An 18231-nucleotide genomic window follows, 5' to 3' on the forward strand; every position below is an offset into this window, starting at 1 on the left:
TAAAGCTCATCTAGTCAGAAAACTAAAGAGTCCAACAATCTCTATAGGCCAGGTTCTTGATCCTTATTTAACGGGCTATGGAATAAAAGTTATTAGAAATTAGGAGGGAAAAGGTCTAGAAATGTACAAAGGGAACAAAGCTTCATCCTCATCCCTCCTCGCTTCCCCCCATCTATCTGCCCCAAATGGACAAACCTTGAGATCGCAGGGATGGTGGAGAACTTTCCTACTCCTTGATCTTCAGAGCAGTGAGGTTCTGCAGCTGACAAGGGCTGCAGGTCAAAGACTCAAAGAGGGGAGTTTGGTGACTCACCCGGGGGCGGGGCCTCGTGGGAAATCCCCAGAGACAGCTCTGTGAGGTAGTTCACTTGATATTTGCTGACCTCAAAGTCCCCTAGAGCTTCTGTCCCCACTTAATAACACACTTCATACTAAAAGCAGCCCTCTGCCGTTAGGGCATTTTTCAGATGACTTTGGCAAACAGATTTTGTCACTTAAAGTAGTTCTCCATGTCAAAGCTTTTAAGGCATCCTTAAAATATTTGAGATTTGAAGGATGAAACCCACTTCTACTAAAGAAAGGTCAGAGGCTTCCCTGGTGGCGCAGTGGTTGAGAGTCCGCCTGCCGATGCAGGGGACACGGGTTCGTGCCCTGGTCCGGGAAGATCCCACGTGCCGCGGAGCGGCTGGGCCCGTGAGCCATGGCCACTGAGCCTGCGCGTCCGGAGCCTGTGCTCCACAACCGGAGAGGCCACAGCAGTGAGAGGCCCGCGTACCGCGCAAAAAAAAAAAAAAAAAAAGGTCAGCACTCCTGTCAATTACTACCTCTTAACCCTATAATAACAGTGATGCTATAGCTATAACTTATTGACTGCAGCTGATGTACCAGGCATCAGATAAGCGACTTAGTTGCAAATGAACCCTAGGTGTTGATAGGATGTTGAAGATGCGTATGACAGTATTATGCAAATAAGATCATTGAGCTATGAGTCTAGCCAGATTATCAGCAGGACGGGGAGCCAGGATTAGAAACAAAGATGACCTGACTCCTTTTGACTGTGTTCCTTGCTATCTGGGTGAGATGGAGGAAGAAGGAGGAAGAAATGGAGGGGAACTGGAGACAACGGAAGCATAGAATTTATATGGCGGGTGACTTTATTGGGTGAAGTTAGGATCTATGAGGGCTTTTAGAAAACCATTATTTCAAATTAAAAAAAAGAAAGAAAGAATAAGAGGAGAGGAAGAGGAGGAGGTTGCTTTCAAGGTGCTAAAACTCACCCAGCACTGAATGGCTAGAAGCCCTCAGGAAGATGACCCGGGAGCCAAGAGCCAGAGTGGTTTTCAATAAAACAGATGGTTTTCTATTAGGATCCAAACAGAAGAGTTCTTTTTCCACAGGAGACAGGGTGGCTTTGTCTTGAATTGGGGGATGAAGGGGGAAGGGAGCAAATATTTATTAAACACTTGCTGTGTGCTAAGCACCTTACACATCTCCACGACTCCTATGATGCCATCAACCTCCTTAGAAACTTTCAGTGGCTCCCTGTTGTCCACAGAAGAAAACCTGGACCCTATAGTCCAGTATTCAAGGACATCCCAGATCTGACCTGAAGCTGCCTTTAAAAAACAAAACAAAACAAAACATACAGTTCACATAAATATCACCATTTTAAAGGGTACATTTCGGTGGATTTTAGTATTCACTACGTTGTGCAATCATCACCAGTATATAATTTCAAAACATTCTCATTGGTCCGAAAAGAAACCCCATATCCATTAGCAGCCACTCCTCAATCTCCCTCCCCCCAGCTGCCGGTAGCCACTAATCTGCTTTCTGTTTCAATGAATTTGCCAGTTCTGGACATTTCATATACATAGATCATACGACAGCTGGTCTTTCGTATTGGGCTTCTTTGACTTAGCATTATATTTTCAAGGTTCTTCCATGATGTAGTACATATCAGTACTTCATTCCTTTTTTAGGGCTGAATACTATTCCATTCTGTAGATTTACCACATCTTGTTCATCCATTCATCAGCTGATGGACATATGGGTCGTTGCCACTTTTTGACTATTACGAATAACACTGCTATGAAGATATGTGTACAAGTTTTTGTACGAACGTATGTTTTCAGTTCTCTTGGGTGTGGAATTGCTCCATTGTGTGGTCAGCCTGTTTCACTTTTTGAGGAATTGCCAGACTGTCTCCCACAGCAGCTGCAGCATTTTACATTCCCACCAGCAATGTACAAGGGTTTCAATTTCTCCACATCCTTGCTACCACTTGTTGGTTTTCTGTCGGGGTTTTTTTTTAACAACAACAAAAAACTTTTTTATTATAGCCATCCAAGTAGGTGTGAAGTATCTCATTGTGGTTTTGATTTGCTACCCACGCCCCAATTTCATCAACCCTCACCCGCACCCCATGTAATGGGAATAGTAGAGTATAGCACACGGTTAAGAGTCCAAGCTTTACTATCAGGCTGATTTGGATTGAATCTAGGCTCTGCCATCACGCAACCTTGGGCAAGTTTCTTCACCTCCCTAAATCTCAGTTTTTCCAACCATACCTTACAGATACAGGAACCCTGTACCCCACCCTCATTTAGTGAGGATTAAATGAAACAATGAATATGAAATGCTTCGTTCAATGCCTGGCACATAGTTCTCAAGAAAATAGTAACTGTTATTATGAGACTTATTATTTCAAAAATTTCCCTCCCCAGCCTCCCACAGTGATTGTCAGTAAAGCAACCAGGGCAAGTAGCAAGAGAGAAGGAGAAAAATGCATGGGCTATCTACAGAATTTATTCCCCAATTCTGAGCATCATCTGAGAGTCATTCTCCCTGTGATAATTGTGGGATCCCCTCCACCAACTTCAGCAGAGTTGGCCGAATAGCGGAGCATCACGCCATAGAAACCACACAGCTGCTAATTTCCTAGCACTTTCAGTGTCACCATCTAACCTCATTTAACTGTGGGACTCTGGGTTTAACATGACAGCATGACATTTAACTGGACTATATTTTTATTTCACTTACTGCTACTTGCTAATTTACATTTTGGATATTCTGTGGGCAGAGGTATTACCTCCCCTGAAAGTGATGTGTGTCCTTTCCTAGCACAGTAATTAGCTCACCTTTTGAAGCGGGGTCAATGACATAAGAGTCTTTACTGAGCTAAAAGGTTCTCAAGATTAGTTTTACCAGCCTATGGTTAAACAAAATCAGCCACTTCAGAATGATTCTACCAGAGGTTGCGCACAGCCTCATTCAGCTGTGTGAAGAGTTTTATAATGTTCACTTTTCTGCATTTTATTTGATAAAATCATGATAAGAAGCTAAGGCAAATTCTATTGCTAACTAGATGCACATGATATTCAAGCTAGCCAAAGCTGTAATACTCTTTCAGTACAATTTTCATTTGCTTTAGAATATCAATACATATCACATTGCTTTATCCATTTTAGTCTTCTAAACAGTCAAAGGCCACAAAAAAACTCACCTCTTCTAAAAAGTCTTCCCAAACTAAACAGAGATAGACCCAACAAAACATCAACACTTTAGCCGTATCAGCAATAACCTTTGTTCCATCACATTCTGAACATCTCGCTCTAAGCCAAGGAAGAGATTTTGTTTTAACGTGACTGGCTGTGGGTCTAAGATTGAAGGTCTCGAGTGAGTATAGCTTGAGGTTAAACAGCATGAAGGCTCAACTACTCTAAATAAGATAAAGACAATACTTAGAAAGGGAAACAGCCCCTCAAAATAAGCTTCCTGTAAAGTATGCTCCTTTCCTGCCAGCACACACCTTAGAGGTAATCTCACCCATGGAATGTTCACTACCTACATTTGTTATTTCCCCCAAAATGGATTCATTCAAGATGCAGTGTCCTTACCCCTCCCCCAAGCATCTATCCATCCAGCCATCCAGGTAGCAGTTGCTGTTAGGGATGGTGGATGCTTGTGATGCCAATGGGAGTCCTGACACATGGGAAGGAAGAAACTAAAAAGGAATTGGAAAAAGGAATGAGTGAGAAATCAGAGAAGAGGAAGGAGGTAGAGTGGGGCAGAGAAGGAAGCATATACTGTAAGGAAAAGTGGAATGTTAGCAGCCATCCAATTTGCTCACTTTTCCTCCCTCTTCACACTTTCTCTGTGTGATATCCACATCTATGTTAGTGACTCATAGATCTGTACCTCCAACTTCAGACCACCTCCAATCCTGCAGCTCCCAGGGCAAGAGGGCAAATGGAGGCCCGCATAGCCTATGTCCGGATATTCAGAAGTTACACATCAAGGTAAATACACTATTAAATAAACTCCATTCTACCCAGGACAGGGCCCCACAAATCAAACACACACAATGAACACACGGTGCCTCTGATCGGGGGTCTGGTGCTTCATGCTGGCATAGAGAATACATAATGCTACCAACAGTTCTATTGCCCTCGGAGATAACACTGTCTGTCCCCAGGTCAACTCCTCCCCACAGCTCTTTTCTACATCCTGAAATGCAAGGTGACGGGGTCTCTGTGCTTTTTTACTGCCAAACAGAGCAGCCTTGCCTTGGAGCACAGCGAGCATGAGCCACAGAAGTAGGGGGCTGGGAAAAGGCAAATCAAGTAATCAAATCCTGGAACTTCCATGGTGACACAGTGGTTAAGAATCCGCCTGCCAATGCAGGGCACACGGGTTCGATCCCTGGTCCAGGAAGATCCCACATGCCGTGGAGCAACTAGGCCCGTGCACCACAACTACTGAGCGCACGCTCTAGAACACACAAGCCACAACTACTGAAGCCCGTGTGCCTAGAGCAGCCCATGCTCTGCAACAAGAGAAGCCATGGCAATGAGAAGCCTGCGCACCACAACAAAGAGCAGCCCCCTCGCGGATTGATTCAAGATGGTGGAGTAGAAGGATGTGCACTCACTCCCTCTTGTAAGAGCACCAGAATCACAACTAACTGCTGAACAATCACTGACAGGAAGATAGTGGAACTCACCAAAAAAGATACCCCACATCCAAAGAAAAAGGAGAAGCCACAATGAGATGGTAGGAGGGGCTCAGTCACAATAAAATCAAATCCCATAACTGCTGGGTAGGTGACTCAAACTGGAGAACACTTATACCACAGAAGTCCCCCAACTGCAGTGAAGGTTCTGAACCCCATGTCAGGCTTCCCAACCTGGGAGTCCGGCAACAGGATGAGGAATTCCTAGAGGATCAGACTTTGAAGACCAGTGGGACTTGATTGCAGGACTTTGACAGGACTGGGGAAACAGAGACTCCACTCCTGGAGGGCACACACAAAGTAGTATGTGAATCGGGACCCAGGGGAAGGAGCAGTGATCCCATTGGAGACTGAACCAGACCTACCTGCTAGTGTTGGAGGGTCTCCTGCAGAGGTGGGGGGGTGGCTGTGGCTCACCATGGGGACAAGGACACTGGCAGCAGAAGTTCTGGGAAGTACTCCTTGGCGTGAGCCCTTCCAGTGTGCGCCATTAGCCCCACCAAAGAACCGGGTAGGCTCCAGTGTTGGGTCACCTCAGGCCAAACAACCAACAGGGAGGGAACCCAGCCCCACCCATCATCAGAGAAGTGGATTAAAGTTTTACAGAGCTCTGCCCACCAGAGCAACAGTCACCTCTACCCACCACCAGTCCCTCTCATCAGGAAGCTTGCACAAGCCTCTTAGATAGCCTCATCCACCAGAGGGCAGACAGAAGAAGCAAGAAGAACTACAATTCTGCAGCCTGTGGAAGGAAAACCACATTCACAGAAAGATAGACAAAATGAAAAGGCAGAGGACTTTGTACCAGATGAAGGAACAAGATAAAACCCCAGAAAAACAACTAAATGAAGTGGAGATAGGCAACCTTCCAGAAAAAGAATTCAGAATAATGATAGTGAAGATGATCCAGGACCTCGGAAACAGAATGGAGGCAAAGGACTTCCCTGGTGATGCAGTGGTTAAGAATCCATCTGCCAATGCAGGGGGCACGGGTTCGAGTCCTGGTACAGGAAGATCCCACAGGCCGCAGAGCAACGAACCCTGTGCACCACAGCTACTGAGCCTGCACTCTGGAGCCCTCGAGCCACAACTACTGAGCCCATGTGCCACAACTACTGAGCCCACAAGCCTAGAGCCTTTGCACCATAACAAGAGAAGCCACCGCAGTAGGAAGCCCATGCACTGCAACCAAGTTGGCCCCCACTCACCGCAACTAGAGAAAGCCTGTGCACAGCGACGAACACACAACGCAGCCAAAAATAAAAAAATTAAAAGAATGGAGGCAAAGATCGAGAAGATGCAAGGAATGTTTAAAAAGACCTAGAAGAATTAAAGAACAAGCACCTAGAAGAATGAAAGAACAAACAAACAGAGATGAATAGCACAATAACTGAAATGAAAAATACACTAGAAGGAATCAATAGCAGAATAACTGAGACAGAAGAATGGATAAGTGACCTGGAAGAGAGAATGGTGGAATTCACTGCCACAGAACAGAATAAAGAAAAAAGAATGAAAAGAAATGAAGACAGACTAAGAGACCTTTGGGACAACATTAAACGCAACAACATTCGCATTATAGGGGTCCCAGAAGGAGAAGAGAGAGAGAAAGGACCAGAGAAAATATTTCAAGAGATTATAGTCAAAAACTTCCCTAACATGGGAAAGGAAATAGCCACCCAAGGCCAGGAAGTGCAGAGAGCCCCATACAGGATAAACCCAATGAGAAACATGCCGAGACACATAGTAATCAAATTGGCAAAAATTAAAGACAAAGAAAAATTATTGAAAGCAGCAAGGGAACAGGATAAATAACATACAAGGGAACTCCCATAAGGTTAACAGCTGATTTCTCAGCAGAAACTCTACAAACCAGAAGGGAGTGGCATGATATACTTAAAGTGATGAAAGGGAAGAACCTACAACCAAGATTACTCAACCCAGCAAGGATCTCATTCAGATTTGATGGAGAAATCAAAAGCTTTACAGATAAGCAAAAGCTAAGAATTCAGCACCACCAAACCAGCTCTATAACAAATGCTAAAGGAACTTCTCCAAGTGGGAAACACAAGAGAAGAATAGGACCTACAAAAACAAACCAAAAACAGTTAAGAAAATGGTCATAGGAACATACATATTGATAATTACCTTAAATGTGAATGGATTAAATGCTCCAACCAAACAACACAGGCTTGCTGAATGGATACAAAAACAAGAACCGTCTATATGCTGTCTACAAGAAACCCACATCAGACCTAGGGATACATACAGACTGAAAGTGAGGGGATGGAAAAAGATATTCCATGCAAATAGAAATCCAAAGAGAGCTGGAGTAGCAGTACTCATATCAGATAAAATAGATTTTAAAATAAAGAATCTTACAAGAGACAAGGAAGAACACTACATAATGATCAAAGGATCAATCCAAGAAGAAGATATAACAATTATAAATATACATACACCCAACATAGGAGCACCTCAATACATAAGGTAACTGCTAAGAGCTGTAAAAGAGAAAATCAACAGTAACACAATAATACTGGAGGACTTTAACATCTCACTTACACCAATGGACAGATCATCCGAAATGAAAATAAATAAGGAAACAGAAACTTTAAATGACACAATAGACCACATAGATTTAATTGATATTTATAGGACATTCCATCCAAAAACAGCAGATTACACTTTCTTCTCAAGTGCGCATGGAACATTCTCCAGGATAGATCACATCTTGGGTCACAAATCAAGCCCAGTAAATTTAAGAAAATTGAAATCATATCAAGCATCTTCTCTGACCCCAGCGCTATGAGATTAGAAATCAATTACAGGGGAAAAAACGTAAAAAACACAAGCACATGGAGGCTAAACAATACATTACTAAATAACCAAGACATCACTGAAGAAATCAAAGAGGAAATCAAAAAATACCTAGAGACAAATGACAATGAAAACACGATGATCCTAAATCTATGGGATGCAGCAAAAGCAGCTCTAAGAGGGATGTGTATAGCTATACAAGCCTACCTCAAGAAACAAGAAAACTCTCAAATAAACAATCTAACCTTACACCTAAAGAAACTAGAGAAAGAAGAAAAAACAAAACCCAAAGTTGGCAGAAGGAAAGAAATCATAAAGATCAGAGCAGAAATAAATGAAATAGAAACAAAGAAAACAACAGTAAAGATCAATAAAACTAAAAGCTGGTTCTTTGAGATGATAAACAAAATTGATAAACCATTAGCCAGACTCATCAAGAAAAAGAGAGAGAGGACTCAAATCAATAAAATTAGAAATGAAAAAGGAGAAGTTACAAGAGACACCACAGAAATACAAAGCATCCTAAGAGACTACTACAAGCAACTCTATGCCAATAAAATGGATAACCTGGAAGAAATGGACAAATTCTTAGAAAGGTATAACCTTCCAAGACTGAACCAGGAATAAATAAAAATATGAACAGACAAATCACAAGGAGTGAAGTTGAAGCTGTGATTAAAAATCTTCCAATAAACAAAAGTCCAGGACCAGATGGCTTCACAGGTGAATTCTATCAAACATTTAGAGAAGAGCTAACACCCATCCTTCTCAAACTCTTCTAAAAAATTGCAGAGGAAGGAACACTCCCAAACTCATTCTACGAGGTCACCATCACCCTGATACCAAAACCAGACAAAGATGTCACAAAAAAAGAAAATTACAGACCAATATCACTGATGAATATAGATGCAAAAATCCTCAACAAAATACTAGCAGACAGAATCCAACAGCACATTAAAAGGATCATACACCATGATCAAGTGGGATTTATCCCAGGGATGCAAGGATTCTTCAATATATGCAAATCAATCAATGTGATACACCATATTAACAAATGGAAGAATAAAAACCATATGATCATCCCAATAGATGCAGAAAAAGCTTTTGACAAAATTCAACATCAATTTATGATAAAAACTCTCCAGAAAGTGGAGTGGGCATAGAGGCAACCTACCTCAACATAATAAAGGCCATATATGGCAAACCCACAGCAAACATCATTCTCAATGGTGAAAAACTGAAAGCATTTCCTCTAAGATCAGGAACGAGAGAAGGATGTCCACTCTCACCACTATTATTCAACATAGTTTTGGAAGTCCTAGCCATGGCAATCAGAGAAGAAAAAGAAAAAAAAGAAATACAAATTGGAAAAGAAGAAGTAAATCTGTCACTGTTTGCAGATGACATGATACTTTACATAGAGAATCCTAAAGATGCCACCAGAAAACTGCTAGAGCTAATCAATGAATTTGGCAAAGTTGCAGGATACAAAATTAATGCACAGAAATCTCTTACATTCCTATACACTAACGATGAAAAATCTGAAAGAGAAATTAAAGAAACACTCTCATGTACCACTGCAACAAAAAGAATAAAATACCTAGGAATAAACCTATCTAGGGAGACCAAAGACGTGTATGCAGAAAACTATAAGACACTGATGAAAGAAATTAAAGATGATACCAACAGATGGAGAGATATATTATGTTCTTGGATTGGAAGAATGAATATTGTGGAAATGACTCTACTACCCAAAGCAATCTACAGATTCAGTGCAATCCCTATCAAATCGCCAATGGCATTTTTTATGGAACTAGAATAAAAAATCTTAAAATTTGTATGGAGACACAAAAGACCCTGAATAGCCAAAGCGGTCTTGAGGGCAAAAAACGGAGCTGGAGGAATCAGACTCCCTGACTTCAGACTATACTACAAAGCTACAGTAATCAAGACAATATGGTACTGGCACAAAAACAGAAATACAGATCAATGTAGCAAGATGGAAAGCCCAGAGATAAACCCACACACCTATGGTCAACTAATCTAGGACAAAGGAGGCAAGGATATACAAAGGAGAAAAGACAGTCTCTTCAATAAGTGGTGCTGGGAAAATTGGACAGCTATATGTAAAAGAATGAAATTAGAACACTCCCTAACACCATACACAAAAATAAACTCAAAATGGATTAGAGACCTAAATGTAAGACCAGACACTATAAAACTCTTAGAGGAAAACATAGGAAGAACACACTTTGATATAAATCACAGCAAGATCTTTTTTGACCCACCTCCTAGAGTAATGGAAACAAAAACAAAAATAAAGAAATGGGACCTCATGAAACTTAAAAGCTTTTGCACAGCAAAGGAAGCCATAAGCAAGACAAAAATATAACCCTCAAAATGGGAGAAAACATTTGCAAACGAATCAACAGACAAAGGATTAATCTCCAAATTATATAAACAGCTCATGCAGCTCAATATTTAAAGAACAAACAACCCAATCCAAAAATGGGCAGAAGACCTAAATAGACATTTCTCCAAAGAAGACATACAGGTGGCCAAAAACACATGAAAAGCTGCTCAACATTTCTAATTATTAGAGAAATGCAAATCAAAACTACAATGAGGTATCCCCTCACACCAGTTAGAATGGGCATCATCAGTAAATCTACAAACAACAAATGCTGGAGAGGGTGTGGAGAAATGGAACCCTCTTGCACTGTTCGTGGGAGTGTAAATTTATATAGCCACTGTGGAGAGCAGTATGGAGGTTCCTTAAAAAACTAAAAATAGGGCTTTCCTGGTGGTGCAGTGGCAAAGAATCCGCCTGCCAATGCAGGGGACACGGGTTCGAGGCCTGGTCCAGGAAGATCCCACATGCCGCGGGGCAAGTAAGCCCGTGCGCCACTACTACTGAGCCTGCGCTGTAGAGCCTGCGCTGTAGAGCCCGCAAGCCACAACTACTGAGCCCGTGTGCCACAACTACTGAAGCCCACGCTCCTAGAACCCGTTGCCCACAACAAAGAGAAGCCACCGCAATGAGAAGCCCATGCACCGCAATGAAGAGCCAACGCAGCCAAAAATAAATAAATAAATTTTAAAAAACCCCAAAAACTAAAAGTAGAATTACCATATGACCCAGCAATCCCAATACTGGGCATATACCCAGAGAAAACCATAATTCAAAAAGACAGGGCTTCCCTGTTGGCGTAGTGGTTGAGAGTCCACCTGCCGATGCAGGGGATGCAGGTTCGTGCCCCGGTCCGGGAAGATCCCACATGCCGTGGAGCAGCTGGGCCCGTGAGCCATGGCCGCTGAGTTGCGCGTCTGGAGCCTGTGCTCCGCAACAGGAGAGGCCACAACAGTGAGAGGCCCGCGTACCGCAAAAAAAAAAAAAAAAAAAAAAAAAAAAGACATATGCACCCCAATGTTCACAGCAGCACTATTTACAATAGCCAGGTCATGGAAGCAACCTAAATGCCCATCTGCAGATGAATGTATAGAAGATGTGGCACATATATACAATGGATTATTACTCAGCCATAAAAAGGAACAAAATGGGTCATTTATAGAGACGTGGATGGATCTAGAGACTGTCATACAGAGTGAAGTAAGTCAGAAAGAGAAAAACAAATATCGTATACTAACACATATATGTGGAACCTAGAAAAATGGTACAGATGAACCGGTTTGCAGGGCAGAAATTGAGACACAGATGTAGAGAACAAACGTATGGACACCAGGGGGGAAAGTGGCAGGGGTGCTAGTGGTGGGATGAACTGGGAGATTGGGATTGACATGTATACACTAATATGTATAAAATGGATAACTAATAAGAACCTGTTGTATAAAAAAATAAATAAAATAAAATTCAAAATGAAAAAAAGAGTATCCCCCTCTTGCCACAACTAGAGAAAGTCTGCACGCAGCAATGAAGACGCAATGCAGCCAAAAAAAAAAAAAAACCTGGAAAAAATAAAAATCAACATGAGATTTAAAAAAAAAATTAATCAAATCCCTCTCAGAGGCCTAGGATGCGATAAATTCTTGCATAATCTGTTATTATGCAGGAACATTCTGGAAACTGTAGCTTCCCAGGAGTCCCAAGTGTCTATTATCTTGATGCTACTTATGCTCCCTTTTGTGGTTTTGGAAGTCCTTGTGAATTACCATGGAATTCAAAATAGTTGCACAAGAAATCTGAGGAAGGCTTTGCAATATTAAATGATTCATCTGACAGTTAAATCTCCACATATGTAGGAAGTAGCATGAGAACTGTAATAGTGGTTCTTTACAGGAATTAACTAGAGGGACATTGAACCCCAGAATGGCAAACAGTTTTAATTTTTATAAAAGTATTTAATAAAATTTAATTAAATTTCACAAAATAAAAAGGTCAGATATATTTAAACAAACTAGATATTTGATTTTTATCAAGTATACTATTTTAATTTTATAGATAATTTTGAAACATTCAGAAGAAAAATACTTTTTTTCTGGCTGCACCATGCAGCTTGCGGGATCTTAGTTCCCCCACCCGGGATTGAACCTGCACCCTCAGCAGTGAAAGTGTGGAGTCCTAACCACTGGACCGCCAGGGAAGTCCCAGAAAAATAACTTTAAAACAACATGAAAAAATTTTAACTTAATTTAATTTAATATTATGGACCAAATATATACTAATTTATGAACTGTGTGTCTTCACCACCCATGCAAACATTTCTAGGCCATCAAAGAACGTAGACACCTGTAATAATTAAATCCAGTCATCTTTGATATTTTCGTACCTTTGTCACATAAAAGCAATTTTTCTTTATTTTGTTATTTTGAAGATTTCTCTGTTGAAGTGGAAAAGAACACATTCAACACTGGCTGGGTTTGCCACTTATTTAGATGTAGGGTGTATGAGCCCCATTTCTACACTTGCTCAAGGCCCACAAGTGGTAGTGAATGTGTTGAGAGGCACATAGTAGGCAGTCAAGAAACCTTTCTTGAATGAATGGAGTGATTGAATGAATGAGTGAATGAATCAATGAATAACTCCAGTCTCAGAGTCTGCCTACTTCTTCACGACCTAAAGTTTTACTTCTCCCCCTCTTCCTTGGGAAATCGTTCTGGTGTGTAAACCCCAGCCAAAGCTGTACGGCTTTCCTTTCTCACATTTGCTTTTCTGCAAATGGCTCACATTTGCTGAGGGTTTACTACCTGCGAGGCACTGCTTTATGTTTACATAGTCCCCTAAATTATACCTCACAGCACCCTTCATCCCTAGGGCACGAGAAGCTGGGTAGCCTGCCCAGTGTCCCCTGGCTGGAAAGGAACCGAGAAAGGGTTCAAACTCAGCTGTTTGGCTCTGCAGCCCATGCTCCTATCAAGGACTCTTAACCTTTAATCTTGTAGACCTGACGCTTGTGGTGTCCCACAGAATGATGTTCTTAAGTTTGTAAATATAATACAAAGGATTACAAAGGAGACCGATTGTATTGAAATATACTTACCAAATATTTAAAAACCGATTTGTGATGTAGTAATACATGGACTTCTTCATGATCACATACCTTCAAATTCACCTTTGGGTAAATGGTATTTGGGGATATCTGCAAGAACCGTAATGTGATATGAAAACTAATTTCTATTGGTGCAACACCACAGGTACTGTTTCTTTGTCTATGTTTGTGAATTTTTTAATTCAAAATTGAAGGCTAGGGCTTCCCTGGTGGCGCAGTGGTTGAGAGTCCGCCTGCCGCTGCAGGGCACACGGGTTTGTGCCCCGGTCCGGGAAGGTCCCACATGCCGCGGAGCGGCTGGGCCCGTGAGCCATGGCCGCTGAGCCTGCGCGTGCGGAGCCTGTGCTCCGCAACGGGAGAGGCCACAACAGTGAGAGGCCCGCGTACTGCAAAAAAAAAAAAAAAAAAAATTGAAGCCTAGGTTTCCATTAGAGATTAGTGAAAATGAAAGATGTAGTTGTCCCCATCCAAATTCACACATCCCTGAACTTTGTGCCCCTTGGGCATCTGCAGAGCTCCACATCACAACCCCTGTACCAAGTCCCTTTGTTGCCTTTCAGGCCAAGATAAATGTCTTGTTTTGAGACAGGTACTCAAAGCTTAAATAGGTTTAGCTCTGGGAATCTGCTCTGACTCTAAGAAGAGCCATTTGCACTTTATTTTTTTCAAATCCTTCCATGAAATCCTGTCACTGTATCTCAAGGCAAAAACTTTAACTATACAATTTCTAGCCCTCATCTTCTTCAACAAGATGGTATATCTTTATGGCATATCATTTTCTCTGTTCCTCTCCTGTGATCCCATCACCACTGAATTTAAACAGATTGCAACTATTGATAAATAAATGTTTTCTAATCTTAATAATAGTAAATACTTACGGGTGGCTTCCTGCATTGCAGTAGTGTTTCAGCACATTATTTTATGTAGCCTCTTACCAATTCTAGGAGGTAAGAACTAATGTAACTCTTCTAATGCTAAAGAAACAGAAGCTGAGAGAGTTCAAGTAACAGCCAAGTATTAATGGCAGCATTTGAGTATTTATTCTAGGCCAATGTTCTAGCTCTGTCTTTATAAACTCTTTTAATCCTTATGAGAACACTTTGAAGTTATCCCTGTTCTATAGGTGGGGAACCCAAGGCATGAAGGATAAGTAATTTGCTCAGGATCACTTAGCTAGCATGGGGCAGATCTGGGCTGGACCCCAGACAGGCCACACTCAGAGCAAATATCAATACTTTCCCACCACTCATGCTGCCACATTTAAGGAACGAGGAAGCCAGGGATGGAATGAAGTCTCATTCCAAGGTTGCCTTAACATTTGGCCACCGGTTGTGACTAACTCAGGAACTGCCCGTAATGGAACTACTCATTCCTGTGAATGAATAAAAAGATGTGTTGACTCAGCAACCAAGACTGAGACAGTCAACTCAGTGGTTTGAGAGCTGAGTCGAAAACCACAATCTCATATACGTGAATGATTGCCAAGAAACTGACAGTTTAAACTTTGAGAAGTGTTACAAAGAGTGAAATCAATAGCCCATAGTAGCCACTTTTTAGATAGAGCCAAACCGAAATAATAATAGTAACAAAATTCAAAAATTTTTTAAAGTTAAGAGCTTGTCATCAAAAACTATTAAGTAAACAAGTGTTCTGTATTTTTAAATTCTGCTGGAGAGAGTTGCCATGAGCCACTAAGGGTTGGGCTGCAAATGACAACTGTTGCCACAGCAATATCACTCCAACAAGCAACGTGACCTTGAAGTTTATGACTTAGAGCTAAAGGTCAAATTCTGCCTGTAGGGTATTGGCTCCCTGCCCCTAGCGTTCCCTTTAGCCATGGGGAAGGTAGGGGTTTTAAAATGTATCTGATTATCTCATACACTCAACTTTTGTCAACTAACATTCAAATATTTTTCCTGCAAATAAAAAGGACAACATCAGGAGATGGATTTTGTTTCCTTCCTAAATTTATTTTTATAATTTTTATTGGAGTATAATTGATTTAAAATGTTGTGTTAGGGACTTCTCTGGTGGCACAGGGGTCGAGAATCCACCTGCCGATGCAGGGGACACGGGTTCGATCCCTGGTCTGGAAAGATCCCACGTGCCGCGGAGCAACTAAGACTGTGGGCCACAACTACTGAGCCTGCACTCTAGAGCCCACGAGCCACAAATACTGAGCCCGTGTGCCACAACTACTGAAGCCCGCATGCCTAGAGCCCGTGCTCCACAACAAAGAGAAGCCTCCACAATGAGAAGCCTGCACACCCCAACAAAGAGTAGCCCCCGCTCGCCCCAAAGAGAAAGCCCACGCAAGTAACAAAGACCCAACACAGCCAAAAAACAAAAAAATGTTGTGCTAGTTTCTGCTATACAACAAAATGAATGAATTAAACATACACAGATATCCACTCTTTAATAGATTCTTTTTCCATATAGATCATTGCAGAGTATTGAGGAGTTCCCTGTGTCATACAGTAGGTCCTTATTAGTTATCTATTTTATGTATAGTAATGTACATATGTCCATCCCAATCTCCCAGTTTATCCCTCTCCCCCTTCTCCCTGGTAACCATAAATTTGTTTTCTACATCTGTGACTCTATTTCTGTTTTCTACATAAGTTAATTTGTACCATTTTTTTAGATTCCACATGTGATATCATAGATCTTTCTCTGTCTGACTTATTTCACTCAGTATGACAACCTCTAGGTCGGCCCATGTTTCTGCAAATGACATTATTATTATATTTTGTTCTTTTTTATGGCTGAGTAATATTCCCTGGTGGTCCAGTAGTTAGGACTCCATGCTTTCATTGCCAAGGGTATGGGTTCAGTCCCTGGTCAGGGAACTAAGATCCTGCAAACAGCGCAGCATGGCCAATAAATAAATAAATCAATCAAAAGCGCATTCCCTCCGAACTTTTTTTTTTTTTTTTGTGGTACGTGGGCCTCTCACTGTTGTGGCCTCTCCCGTTGCGGAACACAGGCTCCGGACGTGCAGGCTCAGCGGCCATGGCTCATGGGCCCAGCCGCTCCGCGGCATGTGGGATCTTCCCGGACCGGGGCACGAACCCACGTCCCCTGCATCGGCAGGCGGACTCTCAACCACTGCGCCACCAGGGAAGCCCCCTCCGAACTTTTTAAGAGCAGTCAGTATTATCTACCAAATAATTCCACTCACTGGAGTGATGTCAATCCATTTCTTCCTCCAAGAAATCTACCTCCCCGTCTTCTGGGTTTCCATTCTAATGGAAGATCCCTGCATTAACCATTGGTTTTCACTAAGATTTTTTCAGTGAAATGTCGCCGCACTAAATAACAGTTCCAACGTATGTGTGTGCAAACTGTGAATACTTTATATATGCCTACTGGGTCTATCCCATCCAAGCCATCTCCAAGTTTCCTTGTTACTGTCGTTATTCTCCATCCCTTATCGATTTAATAAATTCAATCCAACAAGCATTTCTTGAATGTCTAATGTAAGTGTGTCATGATCTAACCCCCTACCTTCTCCTGCTTTAAGTCCCACCACTCCCCTCTGGTCTGACTCCCTTGCTGTTTTTTAACATACTAAACACACTTCTGCTTCAGGGCCTTTACGCTGCTCCCTCATCTAAAATCTCTTCCTCCTGCTTTCTATATGACTTCATTTTACTCAGGTTTCCTCCTCAGGAAAAAAAAAAAAAAAAAAGGCTTCCTTGACCACTCTCTATTCCCTGTCATTCTCCATCTCCTTTGGAGGACATTGTTTTTTCACTGCTGTGTTCATGGCACCCAGAGTAGGACTGTGCACGTGACAGGCCCTCAGTAAGTGCTTCTTGAATGAGTTTTGCTGTTTTGTGAGGCATAGAAAGATAAGGAACCATCCCAATAGCTTTTACAACCTAGAGAGGGAGGAAGAAGTTTATGCACATTAGGTAAGGCCACACAGCCTTATAGATTCTATATTAGGAGGACAAAGTACTATGGGAATATAGAGAAAGTTTCCTGGAGGGATTGGCACTGCGACTGGGTTTTGCAGGATGGATAATGCATTGAAAGTATAGTACAGAAGCATAGGGGCATTCCAGTTAAGAGGGAGAAGCATGAAGCTTGAAGAAGGCAAATACAGGGTATGTTCAAGGAACAGATAAAGTGAGCGAGGGAGAGTAAGAGGTCAGAATGTGGCAGATCAGGCAGAAAAGAAGTTTGAACCACAGTGTGGAGGGATTTGAATGTCATTGGCAAACCTCCTATTGATTTTAATCCCCTACATAGTGGCGCGCTGCCAGTCCGCAGATCCACAGAATGTTGCAGACATGCAAAAGGTCTCCAGGTTCTCACCCTGGTGCAGCCACAGTTTAACAATCTGTGGAGTACGTGGGCCTCAAGAAAAGAAAGGGATACAAGATGCAGTCAACAGGTAGGGAGTCAGGAAAGTTCTGCTAGGTTCAAATGTGTGTTGCTGGGTGGAATGTTGATTACTTTGCACGTTGAGAGAAACGTTGGCATAGCTCCTGGATTATATGAAGACATTACTGAAGCAGAATTAAAGAACTACAACAGGAAATAACAAAAAGGGACTCAACATTTCAATTCCTTTGAGCTTAGCGTTTTAGGTAAGAGAGATCTAGGGCCTCACCAAGCTACGGACAGGCATTACTATTCACATTTTACAACTGAAAAGGGTTTTTTAAAGCTTTGATAACCCATATTGAAACCCTAATCAGATCTTACTCTACTTCCAGAAATAAGGTGCCAGTAAGAGCAGAGCACAGCAGCAGCTGTTTTCCGGGAGAAATGAGAAACAACGGAGCCCACGGCAGAGCCTTGTTTTCCCACAGGGCTCTGCAGGTTTTCCAATAAGTTATCAATGAGGTGATGAATACACAGGATGCTGCAGAGCCTGGG

The sequence above is a fragment of the Stenella coeruleoalba genome (assembly GCF_951394435.1).
Source record: "Stenella coeruleoalba genome assembly, chromosome: 1".
Lineage (NCBI taxonomy): Eukaryota > Metazoa > Chordata > Mammalia > Artiodactyla > Delphinidae > Stenella > Stenella coeruleoalba.